Source organism: Echinops telfairi, unplaced genomic scaffold (assembly GCF_000313985.2).
Source record: "Echinops telfairi isolate 266 unplaced genomic scaffold, ASM31398v2 ScPeMD7_60;HRSCAF=208, whole genome shotgun sequence".
NCBI lineage: Eukaryota > Metazoa > Chordata > Mammalia > Afrosoricida > Tenrecidae > Echinops > Echinops telfairi.
In genome coordinates, this window is record NW_022103958.1 from 41,635,355 (window position 1) to 41,643,036 (window position 7,682).

Here is a 7,682-nt window from a genome sequence, read left to right on the forward strand (position 1 = left end):
GGGCAGAGAGACACCTCTAGCATTGTTACAATGACGGTGTCTGTTTCCATCCCATGTACTGTCTCAGACTGGGTTCTCCGGAGAAGGAACACTGCTGGCACTTATATCAAGGAAATGGTTCGCACCACTGTAGAAGTGGCTAGGTCTAGTCAGAGTCCAGGCAGGTTCCAAGTCCATTGTCAGATATTGAACTGGATACTTCCGACTTGAGTTGCTTAGGGGCTGATGAACAGGCTGGTGACTGCAGAGGCACATGAATCAAAGATCAGCAGGCCAGGCTTGTGATTGAAGAGGCAAATGAATCCAAGTCACCCAATCTGTCAGGTAACAAGGCTCCAGGATCAGCAGGCAATATGGCAAATCATTAGCTTAAGTCTAAAGAACCAGAGATCAATGAGCCAGATGCAGGATCCAGATCCAGCACAAAAGCAAGCAAGCAAGCTTTTCCATAGTATTCACTTCTATAGGAAGTAGGTCACACCCCCAAGGAAATGTCCTTTCAATTGCATCAGGGCTGTGACCTGAATAAAGGGATTGTATTTCACCCTGATCTTGCAACTGATTGACTGCTCGCAGCAGATCCCATCATGGAGCTGAGTACTCTATGCTAGGTCACATCATTCGGGATTACTAGATCTTAAGTGCCAAACCACTGATAATCCTGTCTCAGCTAAGTTGATAACAAAATTTAACTAACACCGGTGCCATCGTTGAAAACGAGTCCCATGTAGACTTGGACCACATCTATGATGATGTCCTCATTGGTCTAGAACCCCTGTCTGTGGTAGCTTGTTCCTACTTGGCTTTTCTTGTGAAATGATTTTATTTCTCTCACTCCGCTAATGTCTAGCTTGGCATTATGGCTTGCTTTCAATAATTAAGTAGAAGCAAAAGTAAGACGTGCCTCTCCCAATCAGAAGCTTTCAAAGAGCTATGACTCTCTGCCTTTCCCTCGGTCGCCAAAATGGCACTGTACCGTGCAGATGCTGCTCCTTCAGTTTCCATCCTGCAGTGAAGAGTTCACAGAGCAAGCCCACAGCCAAACCATAGCCTGCATGTAGCATGACTAAGAAATAAATATTTTTGCTAGTCCATTTCGATTTGGGGATTGTTTGTTACTGTAGCATAACCTTCTGCAACTGACCAACATACTTTCTTTGATCATAGGAGTGTTTCACATTTCGATTCCAGAGTTATACATCTTTCAGTTCATATATTCAATGCAAGCATTCTATCAAAAACACAGGAATAATAAAAAACCAGAGCAGCTTGGTCAAGAGGGTACTCCAGTCTCAGTTATGTGCTCTTCCCAAACACAATTATGTGTTCTGTAATTCCCATCCATAATTTGTTATATCAACATAGTCGAATGCCTTTTCATAGTCAAGAAAACACAGGTAAACTTATTTCTGGTATTCTCTGCTTTGAACCAAGAGCCATTTTATTTCAGCCATGATACCCTTGATTCCATATCTCCTTCTGAATCCAACTTGAATTTCTGGCGGTGCCTCGTTGATGTACCATAGTTCTGCCTCGACTTCTTCGCTTTGTGTGGTCTGATCTGTGTTTGGCTAAATAGCAGACACAATCTTTCCTCAGAATCCAGCTGATTCACACCACATCATGAACCTAGCCGAATGCACACTCAATCTCTCATTTCCATATTTAAAGCACAGGTAACCTCACTTGGGGCCATAGGATGACAGCTCACAAACAGCCAAGATGGCAGGCAAAGGCTCTGCACTGTTAAGGTTGTCCACTCAGTGTCTCATGTCTTTGCTGCGCTTAGCGAGCCTATCATGTAGTGTTCTGCCTTGCAGTTTTCCAATCCCAGGGTCCTTCGAAGGCTCCTGTAAGAGAACAATACAAGGCATCTTTCCCAACAAGGAAAGATGGCGCAAGTCCCTGTTGTTGTGAGGGGCTGCTGAGTTTGTTCCAGTGCATAGCAGCCCTACACAGAACAGGACAGACCACCACCTACGCCCGCCCTACCCTCTCAATTGTTAGCTTTGAGGACATCGCTGCAGTCCCTGTGTCAAACATTCTCGTTGAGGGCTTTCCTCTTTTCCCTGCCCCTCCACTTCACCAGGCCTGATGTCCTTCTCCAGGGTCTGGCCTCTCCTGACAAGATAGTCAGTGTTCAGGAGACAGTGTCTCGCCATCCTTGCCGCTAAGGAGCACTCTGGCTGTGCTACTCCCCGGACAGATTTGTTTGTTCTTCTGGCAGTCAGTGATACTTTGGATCTTTTTCACCAGCCCCATCATTCAAATGCATTGATTCTTCTTTGGTCTTCTCTAGTCAATGACCAACTGTCACCTAGTGTGGCTGGAGTCAGTTGCACCATACAGTGAACCCTCATTTATCGCGGTTAATCGGTTCTAGACCCTACCGTGATAAATGAAATTCCGCGAAGTAGGAGTCCTTATTTGTAAATCAAATATTTTCGTAGTTAGAGCATAGAGGACATGAAAAAACACCCTTTAGTCACCATTACACTCGTATTACCCAATTTATTAAACGAAAAAGGGAAAATACAGTAAAACATTTTGGACGTTACAATTATCATTTATTATTTATTATATTGCTTATGGCATCTAGTTTACAGTATTACATATTTCACATACAGTATTATTATACATAGTTCTTACAAATACTGTAATCAATAGCCTATGAAATGACTTAAGGGATGTACTCTACAGGTGGGTCGCCGTCTTTTTCCTCTGAAGGAGCGGGTGTAGGCAGTGGGTGCTGTTACGCAAAAACCGCGATAGAGTAAAGCCGTGGAAGTCGAAGCACGAAGTGGCGAGGGTTCACTGTAATCCTCCAAGCAGCATCCTTCTTTTTCAGCACTTTAGAGAGGTCTTGTGCAGTAGATTATGGTGGCCTTTGTTCTCTGGACTGCTGCTTCCCTGAGCCTGACTGGGGATCCAAGCAGGATGAAATCCTTGACAACAGGGAATCTAAAACAGACTTAGATGCTTTAAGATGTCTTCTGTTCTTAATCCAGAAGGAAGAAGGCTCACCAAGGAAGGCCCTGATCCAAAGTGAATTCTTTGTCTGGTACATGGTTTATTTTAAATGTTAAAGTTCAAGATTGCAAAAACAAGTAATGTGAAAGGGGGCATTTATGGATTCTGAAGCACAGACATTTCTTCATGGTTGGAGTGTACTTGTATGCTCAGATATTTGTTCGTGCAAATCTTGTCATTGTTGAAATAAAAAAGGTACGGAGGCTGTGGAATATTGCACTCAGAATGATGTGAAAAGTAAATAAATGATGACACAGGCCTAGAATTCCAAGAAGAGAAATGAGGGAAAATGTAGCTCTGGCTGTTATTAGCTCTTCACATGGCCCTAAGACACCTGTTGAAAAACCTCTTTCCAGTGTATCAGGCTACACGTTGCATGGGTTGACTGAATTGGATTTACTAATTAATGTGATAAATTGCTGCTAAAAAGACTGACTTGCAGAAGTCATGTACTGCTTTCCCTCCATCTTTGCCTACTCGGTTTTGCTATAGTCTCTTTTTTATGAACATGACTTTAGACTTGATCATGAAGCTTTTCATTTTCTGGGATGGGGGTGAGGGGTGGATTCTGCTTAAGCAACTACAGATTATAGAAAAGGGCATGGGCCTCACTCTACCACATAACAGCTACGTGATCTTGGATAAGGTAGTTAGCCTGTCTAAGATGCATTGCAAACGAAAGCCCTGAGTGTTGTTAATAGTTCACATGGTTGCTGCTAACGGAAAAGTTGGAGCTATGAATTCACCTGTAGGTGCCTCAGGGAAAAGGCCTGCTTACCTCCTGCAGGAAAAGCAGCAATTGAAAACCTTCTGGAGTGTAGCTCTTCTCTTGACACACACGGCGTTGCCAGCCTTCCGTGGTCTCGAGTATAAGCCATGTATATGAACTGCCCTATATTAGACCCATCTTTTCCTGAAGAAAGTTTCAAGATGGTTGTAGCAGGACATTGACAAGGAGTTGCCAGGAATTGAAGCTGGATTCAGAATTGCATATAGAATGAGGGATATCATTGCTGATGTCAGATGTATCGTGGCTGAAAGCAGAGAATACCAGAACAAAGCTTACCTATGCTTTAAGCAGAAAAAAAAGTTTACCTGTGTTTTATTGACATTATAAAGACAGTAGACTGTGTGTTACCCCTAACAAATTAGGGATAACATTACAAAGAAGGGGAATTCCAGAACATTGAATTATGCTCATGTGGAATTCATTTAAAGCCAGGAAAGTGTGTGTCATGGTTGTATCCTTTCATTGTATTTATTCAGTCTGTATGTTAAGCACCTAATACAAGAACTGGCCTAATGAAGGGGTACGCAGCACCAGGATCAGCGGAAGGCGCGTGCCAAACTGCAATATACAGAGGATGCAACCTTGCTTGCTGCAGTTGCAGACGAAGCTCCGTCCTTGAAGCACGTACGGATGAGGGTTAACAACTGCACTCTTCCAGACGGATTGCCCTCAGCACAAGGCAACAGACATTCTGACAACTAGCCAACAGGCAGCATCGCAGTACACGGAGACAAGATTGCCGTTGCAAGGATTTCGTTTTACTTGGCTTCACAATCTAGATCCATGGAAGAAGCAGTCAGGAAGTCAAATGACTAATCGCATTGGAAAAATCTGCTGCAAAGGAGCTCTTTAATATGTTTTAAAAAGAAGTGTCACTTTGAAGGCTAAGGCACACCTGAGCCAAGTCATGATATCTTCAACTGCCTCATCTATATACACAAAAGCTGTACAGATAAGAGCGCTTGACACATGGACTCCAGAACAGATACCCCCCTCAGGAGAAGTACGGGAGTAGCAATACCATGAGGGTAGGGGAAGGTGGGGGGAGAAAGGAGGAACTGATCACAATGATCAACATATAGCACCACCCTCCCCAAGGGGATAAACAACAGAAACATGGGTGAAGGGAGACAGTGGGCAGTGTAAGATAAGACAATCACAATAATCTAGAATTTATCACAAGGAGGGGAGGGATGGAATACAGGAGGAGCTGATACCAAGGGCTCAAGTAGAAAGAAAATGTTTTGAAAACGATGATGGCAAGTGTGTACAAATATGCCCGACACATCAATGTATGGATTGTGATAAGAGCTGTAAGATCCCCCAATAAAATGATTTATTTAAAAAAAAACAAAGATAAAAATCAATACTGTTTCTATTGTGTTTCCTGGGATAGTATGCACCGCAAGCGGGGTTTCCATTGGACGAGTGACTGCATGGGTCCGGAGTCGCTGGTTTCCTTCCTCCTGGCATTCTTGTTAGTTCCTGCTGCAGGGTTGCTTTATTTTAAAAAAAGCGGATGGGGCCCAGCTATTAAAAGACATAGTGTCTGGGGTCTTAAAGGCTTGAAGTTAAATAAGGGGCTTTCTAGCAGGGAAGCAACAACCAAGCCCACATGGAAGAAGCACAGCAGCCTGTGTGATCGTGAGGTGTCAATGGGATCAGGTATCCGACATTCAAAAACAAGCAATCAAATTGATGGGAAGGAGCGTAGACAAAGTGGAGACCCAAAACCCACCTGTTAGATAATTGGGCAGCCCCTCACAGAAGGGCCACAGGCAAGGGATGATATATCCAGGGTGCAGCATAGCCCTGATGAAACACGTAACTATCCTTTAGTTCAGTGGTTCTCAACTTTCCTAATGCCTCTACCCTTTCATACAGTTCCTCAGGTTGTGGTGACCCCCCAACCACAAACTTACTTTCGTTGCTACTTCATAACTGTCATTTTGCTACCATTATGAATCAGGTGACCCCTGTGAAAGGGTCGTTCGACCCCAAAGGGGGTCATGACCCACAGATTAAGAACTGCTGCAGTCTAGTTCTTTAATATTTCTTCCCCTTACTATGATGATCTTGTTTTTACCTCATTAATCTTGTTCGATTTAAAATTAAAAACAAACAAACGAACAAACAACCTGATCACCTTCAAAGTACTCTCCATTACACTTAATACATTTGTCAAATCTACAATTCCATTCTTGAAAACATTTTTCAAACTCATCTGTTTGGATGGCTGACAGCACCTCCCACGTTTTTTTCTTCACTTCTTCTACATATAAAATTGCTGCCCTTTCATGTTTCTCTGCATTCTTGGAAACAAAAAGAAGTCACACAGAGCAATGTCAGGTGAGTCATGTGTGTGGGGCTGCATTTTGTCAAAAACTGGCACACAGAGATGACTGTGTGAGCAGGTGCATTGTCATGGTGGCAAAACGAGTTCCGTCTGCCACAAATCAGGCCGTTTTGGGTCACACACTGTTATGCAATTTTTTCAGAACCTCTAAATAAAAAGCGTGATTAACAGTCTGACCTGTTGGAATGACCTCCAAATGCACTAGGAGTCAACATTTTCGTCCGTTAGGGATGTAGATGGATGTCCAGAACAAGGTTTGACATCAATCAACATTTCATCCTTTTTGAAATGCGAAAATGATTCATACACTTGAGTTTTATCGATAGCACTGTTCTCGTAAGCTGTGTTCAACATCACAACAGTTTCTGTGGCATTTTTTCCAAGCAGGAAACAAAATTTCACAGCCACATGCTGATCTCTTAAATCAGCCATCACAAAAAACAAGGTTTGAGCAAAACTGCTTTTACAAAAAAATTCACTGTGACCAGAGAGAACCTTCCCATGCAATGCCACTGGGTGCACTAACTCAGAATGAGCTGCCAGGTGCTCACCTAGCTGGAAAAATGTGTGCTAAGAAAGCTCTGCTGGGTGGAGCTTTCTTTGGGGGTGTATCTTCTTGTATATGTGTTTTTCTTTATGTGGAGAATTCTTCAAATACTTGTTTCACATTCTAAGGGCAAGACAGACATATTAAATAAATAGATATACAACCAAACCCAAAAAACAAAAACTCCAACTCACTGCCATTGAGTGGATGCTGACCATAGTGACCCTAAAGGTCAGAGTAGAAATGTCCCTGTGGATTTCAGTGACTGCAACTCTTCAGAGGATTATGGGAGTCATGATTATTTCTACAATGGAGTAAAAGCAGGGGAAAGAGAGTCACAGGGTAGAGGGAAATGTTTTAGAGTATGGTCATGGATTAAATCTCCAAATAAGGTGGCATTTGAAAGAGACCCAAAAGAACGGAGCGAGTGAGCCCAGTAGATGATAACTGAGGGAAAGTATTCCCAGCAGAGACACTGTGAGTGCTAAGGCCAAAGTGCCCTGTGAGCAAGGATGAGGATGTCAACGATACTGGGTGTGAGGTCAGAAAGACCAGGGCAGACTATGTAGGGTCTCTTTTATACTGAGTACGATGGAAAGTCCTTGGAGAATTAGGAGCAGAGGAGGGTCATGATTTGACCTGTAATTGAAAGAATCCCCTGCCCCTGCCTTGTGGGGACAGGCGAGCAGTTAGGAGGCTATTAATATGATTACATAGCTAAGCTGAGCATGGCTCAGAGAGGAGTAGTAACAGCAAAGATGGTAAGAAGGAGTCATATTTTGGAAAGCTTTTAAACAACAAGATTTCCTGGTGGGCTGCTACCTGCGTGGTGGATGGGGATAAAGGGATAATCAAGAACGACTCTTAGGTTTTGTTCTTGAACAGTGTACAGTGTGCCCTTGACTGAGATGAGGAGGACTGAAGAGAGTTAGGTTTTGTTCTTGAACAGTGTACAGTGT